Source organism: Cavia porcellus, unplaced genomic scaffold (assembly GCF_034190915.1).
Source record: "Cavia porcellus strain 051 isolate PalLab524CR breed Dunkin Hartley unplaced genomic scaffold, mCavPor4.1 scaffold_25, whole genome shotgun sequence".
NCBI classification, from domain to species: Eukaryota; Metazoa; Chordata; class Mammalia; order Rodentia; family Caviidae; genus Cavia; species Cavia porcellus.
The window spans coordinates 3,649,853-3,667,969 of NW_026947508.1; the positions used below are offsets into that span (position 1 = coordinate 3,649,853).

At 48.2% G+C, this 18,117-nt stretch overlaps 1 long non-coding RNA gene across 3 annotated transcripts in view; it reads left to right on the forward strand.

Moving 5' to 3' along the window:
• Positions 1-17,190, forward strand: part of LOC111757182 (uncharacterized) — a 60,909-nt gene extending 43,719 nt beyond the window's left edge. Inside the window, exons 3-7 of one of the 3 annotated variants that reach the window (XR_010042896.1) lie at positions 8,102-8,747; positions 9,052-9,183; positions 9,635-10,532; positions 13,528-13,691; positions 16,745-17,190. This is a non-coding gene — a long non-coding RNA (uncharacterized LOC111757182). Of the gene's footprint in view, positions 1-8,101; positions 8,748-9,051; positions 9,184-9,634; positions 10,533-13,527; positions 14,680-16,744 lie in introns of those variants that run through there. The other 2 variants (XR_010042897.1, XR_010042898.1) reach the window with 2 other exon arrangements.
• Positions 17,191-18,117: the final 927 nt, after the last annotated feature.

The window sequence follows — 18,117 nt, forward strand, 5'->3', positions numbered from 1 at the left end:
TGCTGGGATTACAGGTGCGCACCGCCACACCCAGCTTCCGAATACCTTCTGCAGAAGGTGCAGAGCGCAGCTCGGGGGCAGAGCCCTTGCCTACCGTCCTCGAGGCCCTTCCGTTCAACTCTCCCTGGTGAAAAATAAAAGTTGGGCATCGCGTGAGACTTTTATGATTTCCAAGAAGTAATTTTTGCCTTCATCAGCATAAACCTTTGGACAAGCATGCCGATAAACCCCAAGAAAAATTAACAGCTCATAAACCGCTTTCCCTGCCTGCGTCCCCCTGGTGGTGAGGAAGGAAGCAAGCCTGACCTTTCCCCACCGTCAGGCTGAAGTAGCTCACATTTCTAGGCAAGGGGGTGGCAGGTGCTTAGACACACATGCCACTCCAGTGATAACACTTGTCACTTAGAACTCCAGGTTGGCGCGTCTGAGGGTCCCCTGCCTTCATCTCCAGGGCAATAAACCCAGTATTACTGTAGGTGAACCTGGCCCCTGCGGAGTTGCCATTTTTATGATATTGACCAGTTCATTCTCCTCCTGGTTTTAGCCTCACACCGTCCCAGGCCCGAGGCTTCCATGTGTATTTATTTATTTTTTGGAGCATTTAATATTTAACGATCTGTGTTCTGTTAATAATAGATGCGCTGTCTGCACAACGGCACCTCGGCAGCAGATTTTATTGTTGACAGCGGTGATAATGTTCTCTCACCTTCCTCACTTTTTATGTTACTGTTAATTTCTCCGTGGTGACTGGGAGTCCAGGGAGGGGTTGGGGTCCTTTTTGGAGAGAAGTGAGCTATCATAGCCCAGTCGGAATGGAGCACCGGGGAAGTGGGGTGACTCTACGACCCCCGAAGCGGCAGTTTGAGGTCACAGACGCCTGATAAGGCTGGGCTGAATCCCTACTAGGTTCTAAGGAGAGCCCGCGGGGACCCATGTCTGTGACGGAACCCGGCCAAAGTCACAAGGCTAACTCTTGGCAGAGTGGGTGAGGTTCAATTTAATTCAATAAATGGTTGGAAAACATTAAGAAATAGAATCCTGGCTCTCAGAAAGCTGAGGTCAGCCAGGCATGGTGGCATGTGACTGTCACCTCTGCTACCAGGGAGGCTGAGGCAGGAGGCTCAAGACAGTTGGCTCAGCCTGGGCTGCGTAACAAGACCCACTCCCCCAGTCTGAAAATAAAGTTTAGATCCTGTGAATTTCCTTGCTGGGAATTCTTACAAATGGACTTCTGTATCATTTACAATAAAATCCAAGCTTCTTATCAGGATCACGATGTCTGTTCAAGTTCTGGATTTTTATTTTTGCATCTGATGGTGACACCAGCTTCTCGAGAACCCTGGATCCAGCCTTCTCAGGACCAAGGTCCAGGCTGTCCCTGGGCCCTGTATGTCCTTGCCCAGCTATTCCCAGGCACTGGCATCATGGGACCTGCAAGGCCTCCCCTTTCCACCTTTCCATCCCATAGGAAGCCATCCTGCTGTCCCCTAGGAGGACCTGTCTCTGTCCTTTCCTCCCCTATACCTGTAGGCAAGAATGGTGTCTGAAGCCCGGCGTGGGGTGCAGGCCTGTAATCCCTGCACTTGGGAGGCTGAGGCAGGAGGATCGCCACTAATTTGAGGCCAACCTGAGCTACATAGCAAGAAAATAATAAAATAAGATAAAAGGAAATGAATGGCTAGGCAGATAGAGGGCTGCTGCAGATACAGGGACAAAGAGGTGACAACAGTGGCCATGACTTCTGTTCTGGCGTTTTCAAAACACTGTGGGCAGGCGTTCTTTGAACGTTTGACACCCCAGAGATGCTGCTGCCACTGGGCTTTTTCCTCGAGGAAGCCGGAGCTCACAGAAGCCAAGTGCCTTGCCAAGGCCACCAGGTCACGTCGGCAGAGGCAGGAGTAGAAGCCGGGCCTGGCCATCGATCTGGCGGCGCCTTCTGTAGGAGGCTTCCAAATTGCAGAGTCAAGCTGGAAACCACAGCGGAGGGAGGCGCGGCGGAGATTCTGCTGATCCCGTGGTACCGGTGGCCAAGCAGGAGTTTGGAAACAGCTCCCTCGCCTCCCCTCTCCCGTTTCCTTTTCCCTCTTGTGCAATTTAACTGCTGACGACGCGGTGGTTTGGAGAATTAGGCTCCGTGGTGGCTTCAGCCTGTTGTCGAAACAAGGCACGAGGGCCCCAGCTCTTGTTAGAGAATTCTCCGTAGCGTTTAATTGCGTCTTTGGGGAGGCCGGCCTGGGGGAGGCGGGTGCGGGGTCTGGGGCATGCACGGTGAGGAGCTGCTCCTGCCGGCCCCTTGCTGTCCCTGGTGCTGTGCTGTCCTCTCCCAGCCCCCTGTTCTGGCCTCAGGTGCTCACGAAGACTGCGGCAGGCGGCAGGGTGTGCTGGGAGGAAACAGGCTCCGGGCCTCCGCCATGCACTTACATTTTCTTTCTTTTGTTTTTTTTGACTTCTGGAGGCAGAGCTTTGCTGTCCTTGAGCTCACTACATAGCTTGCCCAGGCTGGCCTCAGACCTGCGACAATCCTCCTGCCTCGGCCTCCTGAGGGCTGGGGTTACAGGTATGCGCCGCCACGCCCAACTCACCTCTGTTGTCTCTAGAAATGGACAGTCTCTTTGCTCCCCATCCTGTGCCGGGAGCTGACTCAGTTTACCCAAGTGACTGGCATGGGGGGTGATGGGGTCATTCTCTTCCCCTTGCCAGGTCTCTCAGTGTCACTTAGGGCTGTTTTGATCCGGAGAAGGTGACCTGAGAGGAATGATGTAAAAAATGGGTTCTCCGCCTGCCGTTGACACCGAGGCAGCCAGTGTCTCTTTCCCACTCAGGATTTCCAGTCCGGGAGTGGGGACAGCCCAGCGAGCCGTCCCCTGCAGGCCAGTGGGAAGACCAGCTAGGCTGAGTCAGTGCCACCCCAGGTCCCGATGCTCAAGAGCCGCCTTGGTCTGCTTCAAATGGCAAGAAGGGGCCAACGCGTGGCCGGATGGCTGTCGCCTTAGATCGGGGACTGTGAGGAGGGACCCTGCATGCTCCATGGCCTAACGTGGCTCCACTCAGTGAGCAGATATCTGGGTGGCTTCAAGGACTCAACCCTTTATTCCACAGCAGGAAAAGGCCTGAGTTTTATGTGCGGGAAATCCCGGGGCGCTCCTGGAAGGTGTCCCCTCTATCCTGCTCCCCGTGCGGTGAGAAACGCCACGCCAGGACGGCAGTTGGTCACACTGGAGTCACTCGAACACCAACAGAGCCAGCAGCCCTTCAGAAACAGCAGCACTGGGGTCTTTACCACCGTCCCCTCTCCGCCTTCAGGCTGCCTGGATGGCACGCTGGGAGGGTCCCGAATCCATGAGTGTGTGCTCAACACAAAGGTTAATTTGCAAATCAAGGCACAGAGCAAGTTTGCTCTGCACTGCGTCCTCCGGCTTCCGGTGTCCACCTCTCCCGAGGTAAAAAGGCGAGACAGCGGTGACCAAATTCAGAACAGCGACTCCAGTCCTGAGTGTGCCACTGTCCAGGAGGGCTCCCGAAGACAGAGGACAGAGTACAGACTGCCCGGCTCCTCTGGGGCGCTCGGCATTCAGCGGGCACCGCAGGCCTGCACTTTAGTAACCAGCTCCCAGATGCCGCAGTGCAGCGCGGCCACGGACCCTGCTGAGGACCACGGATCTCAGGGAGAAGCCCCAGAAAAGGACGGCCTGGCCCTGCCCTGCTCTTATGTTCAAGCCCTGCCTTCCTGCCCCGTGCCCGTGGCTGCCTCGGTTTACCCCCAAAGGAGAGAGAGAGGCCACATCCCCTGCCCAAAATAAATGCCACGTGTAGGAAGAATCTCACGAGATGTGAGATCTGATTTTTTTTTTTTTTTTTGGCCCTGGACATGAGCAGAAATAATTCTCAGATGTCAAGGAGAGAGGAGTTAACCTTTTATTTTACTGTTACTCCATTACTGTGTGCTGTTATTTAAAATACTACTGACCGATATTTTGTTTTTATTATCTTTTCTTCAGATTGTTATTTGTGCTCAGATAATGCTAATGGAATAATGACGCTTTTAAAAAGCAAGATTGCTGCTTTTTAAAAACAGTACCTTTTTAGCACACACCTATAATCTTGGCATTTGATAGGCTGAGGCAGGAGGATTGCCATGAGTTCAAGGTCAGTCTTGGCTACATAATGGATTCAAGACCAGGCTGAACTACATAGTGAGTTCCTGTCTGAAAAAATTAATTTAAAAAGTGCATATCTGTTTAAAGGGATATCTGATGTCTGACATATCTGATTTTCCAATATCCTTTTGGTATTTACAGAAGTGACCACACTGAACAATAGCAAAAAACCCTGAAGTCAACCAGTTACTCTAACCCCGCTGGCACCTAAGCCACAGCAGCTGGTCTGATAATCAGGGCAGCAGGGCTGTGTTTGGGGTGCTTTCCGGTTCCCGGTAGAAGTTGCTGGGTGACAAATTATGAAGGCGTCAGATTGTGTCTTGGTTCACCAAGGGTAAGGTGAATGGAAAGCGAAGTTCTGTTTTAATTTTTTTTTTTAAGAAGATAAAACCAAGGAAAATAAAAAAACAGAATAAAACCAATCAAAAGAAAGTGATACAGGGCTTTAAAACCTTACACAACCAGCAATAGTTTCCATAATACCTCTCGTTGTCTTCAAAATAGCTGCAGATACCTTAGGACATAGTAAAAATCGATCAGAACAGAACAGAACAGAAACCAAAAGAACAAAACAATGAATGCAATAAAGGACTTCAAAACAAGCCAACAGCAAATCCAAAATGGCTACCGTAATGGATCTTGCTGTCTTTTAAATAGCTGCTCATGCCATCAGATTTAACATAATCAAACAAAAGCAAAAGAGAATAAAACCAACCCAACGAAACAAGGATGTGACATGGTTTCCAGGCGGGATCCTTCCTGGTGAGGCCTGGTTCCCCCATCCCCTGCAATCCTCGAATGGCGCTGACTCACGGAGAGAGGCCTGGCTCTGGCTGTCCCCACTCTGGCAGATGTTTTGTTTTTTGAAGACAGGGTCTTGCTGTGTAGCCCAGGCTGGCCTCAAACTCACGGTGATGCTTCTGCCTGGGCTCTGCACTTCCTCTGTAACCCGTCTGCCCGCTTTGCCTCTGCCTACACCTGTGTCACCTCTACACCTTGGTCAGATTGAGGATACCAGGGCGTCTGTCAGTTGCAGCACTTCTGCCAATGACAGCCAAAGTCCTTTTCAGGCCACAAAGCCCACTTTGGCCTGTCCTCTCTTTTGCTCACTTGGTCACAATAGTTTAGCTTTCTTTCTCTTCTTTGGATCCCCAAAGAAGTGCTAGCCCCAGGCCCTTTGCACATACTGTCCCTCTCCTTTGAGAGACCCCTAAAGCTCCTTCCTCCAGTGCTTGGATCTTGGCTCAGACGCCCCAGTGGTTGACTTTTCTGACTCCTCTCCATGAAACTGCTTTCGAAACTGGAAATTCTGCCCCTCACCCTTGGTCTCTCATTCCCTTTCCCTGCCATAGCACCTCCTGCTGCCTGGCTTGTGCACTTTTAACTTGCATTACTGGCCGCCTGCTCTGTGCACAGGAAGGGCAGAAACTTCGTCTGTGTCCGGCTCAGGCTGGCCACACAGGTGGGTCGGCACAGATCTGTCTCTGTATCCCCCAGGGGTTACAGGGGCACCTCGCAGCTGGGCAGCTTTAGGGAGTCCTGCTCATCCCGTCCCTCCCGACAGCTGTGTCCTCCAGGCCGCTGCCCAGGAGCTGATGGCTTTCGGGTTTTTTGTTTTTACTTTTGTCTTACAGCTCAACTCTTTTAATTTTTTGTACTGGGGATCAAACTCACGAGCTCACGTTTGCCAGGCAGGCACTGATGACTCTGAGCTAAATCCCAGGCCCAGACAATACATTTTGAAAGAAAGGCAGTGCATACATGTTTTAAAAATCTAACCTCGGAGTGTGGGAGAGCTTCAGCCGCACTTTTCCCGTCTTTGTCTCTAGGTCCCTCTGGGTCTTTTTTCTTTTTTCTTTTTTGTATTTTTATTTTAAACTTTGAGACAGGGTCTCAGAGTTACCAAATTGCCCAGGCTGAGCTTGAATTTGTGCTCCTCCTGCCTCAGCCTCCAGAATTGCAGATGTGTGTCCTCACACCTGGCTTTTTTTTGAGACCACCTTGCTCTGCACTGGGTTCCTTTGCTTGTTGTGTCTATTTTGTTCCACGTCAGTCCGCCGCGTGCAGCCTGGTCCATCTTCACACGTGTGACCAGCATCACTTGGGATTTTCTACCAGGCACGTGGGAGGGCCGAGCACCACGGCTGCGGCTAGGACGGTGCTGTTCTGTGAGATCCGGGACATCCGAGCATCTGCCGACGCTCCGTTCTGCTTCCTAATGGGCTTCTGCAGATTTTATGCAAAGTCATATTTTGAAACAGGTGCTCTAAGCAGATGCACCTCGTGTACCCCAAGGCCACCCTCTCTGCAGACCCGTGCGCCCCAGTTTAGAAGAGCAGGCCTGGCACAATGATGTATGCACTGCGCTAGGGGGCAGAGGCAGGCAGGTGTGCCGGCAGCGATGTTGGGAGCAGGCGGGGCAGAGGGGGGGGGCGTGCCTCGTGACAGTGTGGATTGTGGGGGTGTGGTGCAAAGGGCACCTGGCACCTGCTCTGTCCCGATGACTTGTTCCCTGTCTCTGAGGGTACAGACTCAGAAGTACCCCAGCCACTCACACAAACCATGAGCAGACAAACCGGGGCAGGTCAGGGTGCGGCACCTTTGGGGGGTGGCAGGTGAACATGGGCTTTTTTTTTTTTCCTGTGATACCATCTGGCCAAGTCACTAGGTGGCCCAGGCTGGGGTCACACTTGTAACCTTCCTGCCTCAGCCTCCCAGAATGTGGATTCCAGATGTGTCCTGCTGCGGTTTTGTTTTAAAAAACCAAAATAATAAATCGTAGTGTAAGAATGATACTTCCTCTTGCTATAGGCTGAACAAATTGTGTCCCCCTGAAATGCATCCGGGGGAGCCCCTGTGTCCAGTGTCTAGTATCTCTGGATGAGGCTGTGCATGGACACAGAGCTTTGAAAGGTGATTGCGTGCTTGAAATGAGACAATAACTGTCACCTGATCCTTCCCCATTTTTTGGGTACTGGGAATCAAACTCAGGACCCTGTGCTTGCCAGCAGGCACCATGCTGTGGAATGATCTCCCCAGCCTGGGGGGTGTCCTCTTAGGAAGAGGAAGAGAGGCCCAGCCTGTGCACTCAGGGAAGGACCACAGCAGCACAGAGAAAGCCGTGGTCTGCCAGTGGAACACTCTCGGGAGGGTCAAATATGCTGGCAGGGCTTGCTCTTGGGCTTGCAGGCTTCTGGACTGTGAAAAGCATGTTTCTGGGGTGCGAGCTGCTCCATGGTATTTTGTTCCAGCAGCTGAATCAAACAGATACAGTATCTGACACCCAGCTTTGATTTCTTCTCAGGGAAGTTCCAGACCCCACAACATCTGGTGCCTTAGGATAGGACTACATTGGGCATCTACCTATCCGTCCAACTCTCCACCCAAAACTCACTATTTCTTTTTTTTTTTTTTTTGGTCTTTTTGAGACGAGGTCTCGCTGCAGTTCAGGCTGGCCTTGAACTCACTTTGTAGCCCAGGCTGGTCTCTAACTTGCAGCAGTCCTCCTGCCTCAGCCTCCTGAGTGCTGAGATGACAGGTATGCACCACCACACTTGGTTCATAAACAGATTCTTTTCTTTTTCTTTTTTTTTTTTTTTTGTACTGGGAATCAAACTCAGGACCTTGCACTTGCTAGGCAGGTGCTTGTGCCACTGAGCTGTATCCCTGGCCCTCCATCCATAATTCTAGCCACCCAGCCAGCCCTCCACCCACCCATTCTTGCACACCACTGAGTGTCTGTCTCATCTAGGCACAGACACAACGTGGCTAAGTCCCTGCCCTCCACCTCCCAGGGATCGCCAGTTTCCCCTGTGGCAGAGAGATACTGCAGACATCCCGTTCACCAGGACTAAAGGAGATGTGTTACACAGAAATCCATGGCCCACATCAGGATGTGTAGATCATTCCAAATGTGAATCTTCTTCTCTCTCTTCTGCTTTCAGGTATAGCTTCTCGTGCAGACTGCCTTGCTTAGCAGCAATGTCACTGAGGTGGATTCCAGCCGTGCCTTCCCGACTTATGACCCTGGCCCGTGGTCCCGAGCACCCAGCACAGCCAATTTGGAACTCACAGCTCTGAGGCACTCAGAGCTATCGATTTCCTGCATGTCTGTTTGCAGAGAGCACCCAATTCAGAGCCGTGCAGGGGCGCTCCTGGTCCTGTGGGTGTTGGGAGCCGCGTCTGTGATAGCTCGCCTTGCGCGGCGGACGTGAGGCCTGTGGTAAAGAGCAAAGCCTGAGGTAGATTACCCCTCCCATCGAATATGTTAGTTTCCTGCTTACCGCGTAAACAACCCGCTCAACAATATAGTCTGCCTGGCAACTGATGATGTTAGCCAATCAGCTTGCCTTGCTTACTTTAACATGATTGGACACTGTACCCGTATATATACCGGTGCCACCCCTGGGCGGAAGAAGAAGCCAGGTAGAAGCCCAGAAGTAAAAGCCCAAAAGGAGCCGCGGAGAGCGGACCGGTAGAGGCTTTGGGGCAGACTGAAGCACAAAAGGAGCCGCGGGGAGCGGACCAGAGGAGGCTTCAGCTGGGAGAACCCAGGGCAGGCTGTACGGAGAAGGAAAATAAAAAGAAAAGGTTGTCCACTACCAGACTTTGTCGTGTGTCCTTCCTGCCGGCCGGGAGCGGACATCGACATGTGGGCATCTCTTGGTGGAGGGGGTACACGGTGAGACCGAGTGGTCAGTGTCACTCGCGGGCCACTGCTCTCTCCTACGGCTCCTCGATGCCTCTGGGTGCCAGGAGGAGCGGGTGTACCCTGTGAGTCCTTGCCATGACTCATCTGTCTCCCCGGCTCCCCGCACTATCTCAGGCGTGCTCTGGTGGCTGGTGGCAGATACCCATCATTAACGTGCCTTGTATGCTCCTTGATTCCCTCCAGAACCCTGGCCGTGTTCACAAACACGGAAAGGGGATCCTGCTCCGGGAAAGCCGTTCATCACCGCTGGCTGCCCCGCCTCCAGCGCCAGCACAGGGATGACTTCGGTTGCCAATGGGAAGAGAGTGCCAACAGGTATTTTTAAAGAGGTTCTCTCCACCCGAGGCTCGACAAGAAAATATCCCCTTTGAGCATTTAGTCACACACATCAAAGGCAACAACAGGCTCGGTCCTCATTTGCATCGCACAGGCATTAGATGTGGTCTAGTTACAGCGAGCCCCGCTTGAGCAGGCAGGAGTGCCAGTACTTTTTGAGCCTTGATGGAGACACAGAGAAAATGCAGCCAGGCAAATAATACATCACCTGCCAAGGCATTTTCCATTTTTAAAAGGACAGAACAATTTTACATTATTTCTGGGGCCTCTTGGTGCTAAATATCCCTTGACATTTGTTCTAGTGACCCTCACTGTGTTGCTGGTCCCAGCCCGCTGCTGTGGGGTGTGTGCCGGGGACCCCATTCAGCTTTAGGGTCTTGAACTGCTCGATGTGAGAAGGTTAAGTGGCTTTTTTCTTTTTGGAGTGCAGGCAGCCTGAGCTCAGCTCTGCAGAAGTGGCCAATTAAGATGCCACCCTGGTGGAGAGAACATGGCGTTTCAGGTGACTCGAAGATGCTGGGTGAAGATCTGACACTCCGGGGCTTGCTGCTGGTTTCAAGGACGAGGAGGGATGGGGTTTTGCAGTCCAGCCGCTCTGGGCCTGAGAGGGTCAGGAGATCGATTGGACAAGGAACTGTGCTCGGACTCCATGGTGAGACTCTTGGGAAGATACACACCACTTCTGGAATAAATCAGCACACGTGATTTCTAGCCAGGTGGCAAGGAAACCTGGTTTTCTGGACCTGGAGAATCCAGGTTGGGTGAAATTCCCCAAACCCTTCTTCCTAACATGGTCTACATATAACCGCCTTCTTGTCAAGTGTGCGGGCTTTTGTTAAAGGTTGAGCTGTGGATTTTATTGTTTTTAATCCTCAGCCCTGGCCGGCCTGAAAAATCTCAGGCTGTTGAATGATTAATTCCACCCTGCCCCAGAAAACGTTACTCAGCTGGCGAAAGGAAATAGCCCAACACGGAGGCAAAAGAGCAAACTGACTTTATCTGTGAGTGATTATGTTTGACAAGATGAAACAGAAAGAAATCTTTTGTCACTGGAGAAGACTGTGCTTTGAAAAGTCTTTGCACAAGTCTCAAGGCTGTGCTGTACACAGTGTGAATTAAAATGGAAATAATCCCAGCTCCCTTTTCCCTCCCAAATAAGGAGCGGAGAAACAAAACTTCAGTTTCAAACGTTCGCTACGGCAGAGTTTCAGAAATCAGAGCAAGACTCCAAGGTCTCCTCCGGAGCAGGGCTTTCATTAACAAGGAAATTCTCTTTCAAGAAACCTATTTTTGACTCGCTATTTACTACTCAAATTTTAATTTTCCCTGTAAGTATTGTCACACATGCAGTCTGACTCTTTGTGGGTGGATTGGTGAGGCAGATGGGAATCTCCTCTAATAAAAAAAAAAAAAAAAGGAGTCAGACTTCATTCTGAAAGGCTAAAAAGATCAGCCTCGTTAAAGTCACCCTTTTGCTTGCCTTTATCCCATACCCACGGCATTGAGGTGTGCTTAGAACTTGAAAGAACACGTCACAGGCGGGCAGCAAAACAGACTCTTTTTCACTCAACATGCGATTCAGATACTTTTGCTTGGCTTATTTTTGTTTTCCTTTACCCATTAAAAAATTAACCTTTGGGGCTGGGGATTTAGCTCAGCGGCATAAGCACCTGCCTTGCAAGCAGGTGGTCATGAGTTCGATCCCCGGTACCGATAAAAACATTAAAAAAAAATTAACCTTTGAAAATTCTGACCTTTTCTGCTTTAGACCATCCTCTCTCGGACAGCCCCATGGCTAGTGCCTTCCCTCCTTGGAGTCTTTGCTGTATGTCAGTTTCTTTTCTCTGGATTAAGAAAGTATGGTTATTTATTTATTTATTTATGTCTTTTTCCTTTTTATCGGTACCGGGGATCGAACTCACAACTGCCTGCTTGCAAGCCAGGCACTTATGCCACTGAGCTAAATCCCCAGCCCCTAAGAAAGTATGGTTGATATTTAAGAATTGTACATACTTAGGGGGTACGGTGCGATGTTTTGATACACGGATGCATAACGTAAAATGTCAGTTTCATAACAGTTGACGCTGACCTTTTTTATTTAAAAATCACACCTCCCCAGCACCAGCATGCCTGGCCCCTTCTCTGTGTTGTGCTTTTGGGTTTGCTTGCTTGGGCTGCCGACACACTGCAGCACAGTCTGTGTGCTGGGCGTGTTGTGGCCCTGTCCATTTCCTGGAATGTAAGCGTCGTGGGCTCAGGGACCTGGGTTGTGCTCAGGGACACACCTTTAATAGCAGAGAACTCTACTGGTCTCTCAGTAGGCGCTCAACAGATGTTGAATGTCAGGGGAAATTGTCTGAGACCTGTGCTCCCGGGGGCGGTGTGGAGAATGCCCTTAACTCCTTCCTACAGTTGAGCTAGAGACAGGAAATAGTAATGCAGGTGATGCCTGCCCAGACCCCCAACTGATGTTTACCCCACAGAAAAGAACTCCAAACTTGCTATTTTAGGTCCCACTTTTATTAACCAGCTTGCATCTTAACAAGCATTCTTGCTTTCTTATAAATAAACCTCTGTTCTTCAAATTTGAATTGGCTTCAACGTCTTACAGGTTCCCTCATTAATTAAAGAGCTGAAGAAAACTCTTGACTCAGAATCATTTTATGTTTGCTTGAGTCCTGGTTTCTATCTCTTAGGAAATTATGACAGAGTAAAACTGAATTATATTCCCTCCTATAGGAAATATCTTAGCGCGCCTCATGGTTTTAGTACTTCCAGATTTGTATATCTAGCCACAACCTCTCCGTGCTTCAGATGGATGTGTTCAGCTATCTTTTTGATATTTTGACTTGAAGGCATTTGAGAATTCCAAATTAAATTCTAGATTCTCACCTTCAACTACACTTGCTCCTCCTAGGTTCTTTAAATGCAACACCAATAACCCAATTGCTCAGGCCAGAAGCTTAAGTGTCAAACTGTAGCCCTAAGCATTTCTTTCTAGTATACCTCAGATTCAATCTGTTAGCAAAATGTGCACAATCTACCTTTAGTGTATGTTCCAAATCTGTCTGTAAGACGGCCATCTTGTTCTAACACCCAGCACCTGCTTTTATAAATAAAGTTTTATTGGAACATAGGCAGGCACATTTGTGCATACAATGTGCGTGACTGTTTTTGTCAGAGACCACAGGGGCTGCAAACCTTCAAATATTTACTCTGTGGTTCTTCACTGAAAAAAATTTGCTGATTTATGGTGTTTGGCTGCATAATAGTTCCCAAAGATATCAAGTCCTAATTCTGAGTGTAACTTTTTTTGTGTGTGTTTTTGAGACAGAGTTTTAGTATGTAGTTCATGTTGGCCTTGAACTCATTTTTGTAGCTCAGGCTGCCTGGAATTTTTGAACTCGCAGCAATCCTGCTGCCTCACCTTCCAAGTGGGAGTTACAGGCATGTGCCACCATGCCCAGTTTTGAGTGGAATGTGCAAACGCCTTTTCAGAAAAAGGAGCTTTGCAGAAGTGGTTAAGAGTCTTGGGCTGAGGGATCTGTCTTGGGTGATCCAGGTGGACCCTAAATGCCATTGCATGCGCTGATAGAAGTGAGGCAAAGAGTTTTCTTTGTTAATGAAGTTTTAATTTTGATCTAACTGTAGGGTCATATGCAGTTGGGAGACAGAATACAGGACGATTCCCTGCACTCAGTTTACTCTGATAGTAACATCTAGTATAATATCATAAATCGGAAGCTGGCACCAATCTTTTCAAATCTCACCAGGCGTCTGGTTTTGTTTTGTTTGTATTCTGTGTTGGGGTTGAACCCAGGACCTTCACACTGAGCTGTCTTCCCAGTCCATTTTAGGGTTTTTTTTTTTAACTTTTGAGACAAGGACTCAATAAGTTGCCAAACTTCGCAGTTTAGCTGGAACTTTCGGCTCCCCATCTCAGTCTCCCGGAGTGCGGGGACTGCCGGGGCCTGTCCTGTGCCTGGCTCAGTCTCACCGGCGTTATGGGCATGTGCTTGTCCATGGAGGAGCAGCAATTTTCCTACCCCCTGTGCTCCCTGCTTTGCCCTTGGCCTGGTCCCCTTCCTCTCGTCTAGCAAGTTCCTCCTACTGTGTGTCATTTTCCCTCACAAATCCACATACTATTTTTTTTTTGTCTTTTTCCTTTTTATCAGTACCAGGGATCGAACTCATGACCGCCTGTTTGCAAGGCAGGTGCTTATGCCGCTGAGACAAATCCACATCCTAAGGGAGAGGGGTGATATTTGTCTGTCTCAGTCTGCTTACTTCAGTTAATGTGATTCTCTCCTGTTCCACCCATAGCCCTGCACACGTAACGAGAGGGCCACACTCAGATGAAGACCGGACGCCAAGGGAAGATGAAGAGGCCAGGGAGGCTCTGCTCTGGAGCCCCTGGGGGAGCGTGGCCCTGCCGAATCTTCCTTCTGGCCCAGCAAAACCGATTTTGGATCTCCAGCTCTGGAATTGTAAGACTACTCTTCTATTTTTTTTTTTTTTTTAAATCGGTACCAGGGATCGAACTCACGACTGCCTGCTTGCAAGGCAGGCGCTTATGCCGCTGAGCTAAATCCCAGCCCTAGACTACTTTTGTTTTAAGACACTAAGGCCATCTGGCTCAGCAAACAGCAGTTTCCGTAAATGAATACCCTTTGTCTAAGCCCCTGTCCAAGCCTGATGTGTACGGTAATCTCCCCACTGCTCTGTCAGCCTCCTCTCTTGCACGTATGAGGCATATTCTCTCTCCACGCTGTGGCAGAGGGATCCTTTTGAAACACAAAGCCATACCTCAACTGTGGGCTTTGCAGAGCAACATCCTCAGGATAAAATCAGATTTCGCCTTGCAGTGCGAGTTGCCCTGTGAGCTGGCCTTGGGTTCTTCCCTGGATTCGTACGTAGCCCAGCAGCTTCTCCACAGGGTGGCTCCAGCCACACGCCAACTGGTCTCTGGCCTCAGGTCTTTTGAACTTGCTCTTTCCTCTGCCTGGAACACCCTGTACTCTCCCTGTAACTGCCTGATCTCATTCCTTGCCGGACTCAGCCAGAGCTTCCCTGGCCCGCCTGTCCCCAAGCACCCAGAACCTGTTCTCTTGCATCCTCTTTAGAGAAATCATCTTCAATCTTCGCCTTCTATCATGGACCTGTGTGTTTGTCATCTGTCTTTCACATTTTTATGAGCTTCGCAGGAGTGGAATTTTTCTGTCTTTTTTAGGGCTATGTCCCCAGACCTAGAAGCAGCCTCTGCTCTGTCATAAGCCGCTAATAAGTGTACAGTGAATAACGTACACACTAAATAAATTTAAACCATATTGAATGACAAGAAAGCTTTTTTTTTTTTCTGCTCCATCTTCAAAGATAACTGTATATGACATGCAGAATTCTAGTTATTCTGGCTCTTTTTCAACATATGCAAGTATATTTATGTGTCTAATAAACTTTATATACATTTTATCTCTAGATAGGAAAGCATTGTACTTTATGTTTTGTGCCTCGTTTTTTTTTTTTTTTTCAGTTAAACATTTAAATTGGAGATCTTTCCTGGACAGTACACATCGTTTTACCTCCATTGTGAAAGTGGACTCTTAATATCCCACAGCTTAATACTTAAAGAAAAATAAATTGCTTGCCTTGGTTGAAAATGGAAAGGCTAATGACCAGGAAGTGCTTCCATGCCTGCACCTTTTAATTTACTCCCGGGGAGGGTAGCGGTCTGTGTTTCCCGGTGCGCCTCAGTGGCTGCCCAGCATGGTGGCACTGGTTTACTGATAGCTTTTATTTTGAGTATCTGAAGAGATTATTTTATTTTCAACAGCTAAACAAAGTTTTCTTGAAAGACTGAAAATGGACATAAAATTGTCCTCTCCATGAGCTGGCCCTAGCCACCGCCTCGAATCAGCAGACAGCCGCAGTGTGAACAGGGGTTGGGTGTGCAGATGCAATTAGATTACTGTTCCCCCATACATCTTTTTGGGGTTCCCCCAACATCTCTGCGTTCTCAGCTGAGGCGTGATTTTGGGCCTTAGCACTGTTTGCTTTGGGAGTCATGAAGCTGTTTACACTTGTGCCCCTCTGAGCCACCAAAGCCTGATCTCTTGAACCTCTTCCCTGTTTGGAGAAGCCATTTCTTGGAATCGAGTTCAAATAAATGATAGAAACTACCAGGCTGTAATGCCAGAATGTTCAGGAGGGAGTAGAAAGACTGGTGTTAAGGAGAAGTCCAGAAAGAACTGGATTGATTCTGAAGTCGCATACGAAGGTGAGACACATCGCATCAAAGGCACTTAGATCTAATTCCAAGGAGGCCTCTGGAGAGCGAATGTGCCCAGCCATGTTTTATGCAGTAGCTGGGCAATGTGGAAAAGTTTTATGATTATAGCTATTGTTTAAGCAACCTCTCTTGCAGCCCCGACCATAAAGGATAACATTCTGTTCTAGGTCTTAATTGCTAAAAAGCTGGTCCTCAATCCTGCTGTCTTTTTGGACTTGGCTATCTTTCAGTAAATACTGAACGAATGAACTACTGATTCATATCAAAATTTCAACGGATTCCTGGTCCACAAACCAGGCCTTTTTATGTTCAAATTATGTTTTAAGTGAGCTGAAATTCAGGCTTTCCAGGCCCAGATATCTCCTCTATTTGCAGTATGTGACAGATCTCTACTTTGGCATTCTAACTGCAGACTTTCCAAGATTATGATGCCTGACATCATTGATAAAAGGAGGCAGATGAGTGCCTGATGAGGAAGAGTAAAAATGATTGTTTGCATGGTAGGAAAGCAAGGACTGTGGGGAAAGGTTGGGCCTTAGCACTGTTTGCTTTGGGAGTCATGAAGCTTATCCAACAAAGCCCACCGGTTTTATGTTTCATCATGAGAGATGAGGGGGTAGGGGATCTTTCTGTACCCTCATCCTCCTCCTTTTCTTCCTCCACATTCTGGTATTTTGAGACAGGGTCTCACTATGCAGTTCAGGCTGACACTTGACACACCATGTACCCAAGGTAGGCCTCAACTTCACAGTGATCCTCCTGCCTCAGCCTCCTGAGTATCAGGATTATAGGCGTACACTACCTTGCCTGGTTCTCTGAATTATTCTTACAACTGCATGCACATTTAAAATTATCTCCAAAATAAAAAAAATAATTAAAAACAAAGGAGGGGGAGAAAATTTTTGGAAGCAGAATCATTAACTATGTTTAACCACGTGGCCTCTAGGGAAGACACAGCTAGAATAAATTCTTGGTTGTGCTGTGCCTGGAAACATGGATGTGGTATGAGCGCTTCCCTTTAGGAGCATTTCAGCTTTTCCCCCAGGTTCGTCCCCACCGTCCTGTCCCAGCCTGGTCTTAGGAAGCTTCAGTAACTTTCAACCTAAGGAAGGGAGTCCCACCACTTTGTCACTCTCCCCACCAGTAATGGTAAGGTCACTTTATTTCTGAAAGCTGCTTGGGAAAGAAGGTCCTCCTATATATGTTTTTGAAGTTAAAGGTAACAATTTAATGTTCCTTTTGTTTACCTTACAGGTCCTGCATTGCTCAAAGGACTTTGGAGACAAAATGGGAAAAGATTCAGCAGGGTGCCTCAGTGGTGCACACTTTTTTCTAAAGCCCCCCCCCCTTTTTCTCATCAGCACTGGGGATTGAACTCATGACTGCCTGCTTGCAAGGCAGGTTCTTATGCCGTAAAGCCCCCGTAAAGCACGTGGTCAGGGTCTCAGTGCAATTCCTTTACTTAAAATGCCCCCCTCTCAGCTACTTTCCCAAGCAAACTGGGAAACACCCACCAACTAGCTCCCTCTCTCAGCATCTCATTCTCTAGCCCGGGGACTCTCCAGATTCTCCAACTCTGTACACTTAGTTACTGAAGACACCAAACAGTGTTGGTGTAGGTGAGGGTGTTTATCCAGAGTTAGGTGCTGTATTTGAAATTAAAACAAAAATTTAAAAAATATTCACTAATTTAGAAAAACCAATAAGCCCATGACAGGTTAACATAAATCATATATATATATATATATATATATTTTTTTTTTTTAAAGGGATAGCTGTATTTTCCCAAAACAAAAAAGAATTAGGGAAGAGTCATTATCTTTATAGTTTTGTAGGTTTCCTTTAATATCTTTTTTAAGGCCACTGGACTCTTCTGCATCTGTGTTCAACCTTGTGGATTACATTATGTAGTGAAGAGATTGCTAGGAAAGAGATCGTTTTTTTGGAGATGACCCCTGAGATAGACAATCTTTTATTGAAAACACTTTGGATCCCATGATCTCCTGAATGAACCGTGGAGTGCCTGGTACCCCACTCTGAGAACTGTGACACTGGTCGCTGCAGTGTTAACAGTGAGTCTCTAAGGGCCCAAGCAACGTTCCTGACCTCCTCCTCTGTGTTCCCTGTATCTTGCCTTGCTGCTGAGGCTTGTGCACCTGGTAGACTGACATGATCCTTGTCTTCAGGCTCCTGAATAGCTGGGACTACACGTACATGCCACCGCACTGGCTTCACACTTTTTAATTTAATGTGGCTTTTAGTTATAAAAGCAAGTTATATTATGGCTATACACTAGAAAATAGAATACATACAAACATGCAGTTTTCTAGTTATCATTACATCGGGTTTTATAAATGAACACTGTAACCCTCAACACTGCCCCATCACTGGCAACGGGTAAGCGTTTTTCTCATTCTAGTGTCTGAAGGTAGCATCATTGCCACTGTGTGGATATTACACAATTGAATACTCAATAGTAGCACATTTGAAGGCTTTCAGTTTTTGTTGTAATAAGTACAGTGGTCCTGCGAAGAATACCTTCACACATCCAGCTTTTTTGACATTTAGTGCTATTTCCTTAGAATAGATTCCCAGAAGTAAGATTACTGGGTCAAAAGATGCAGACA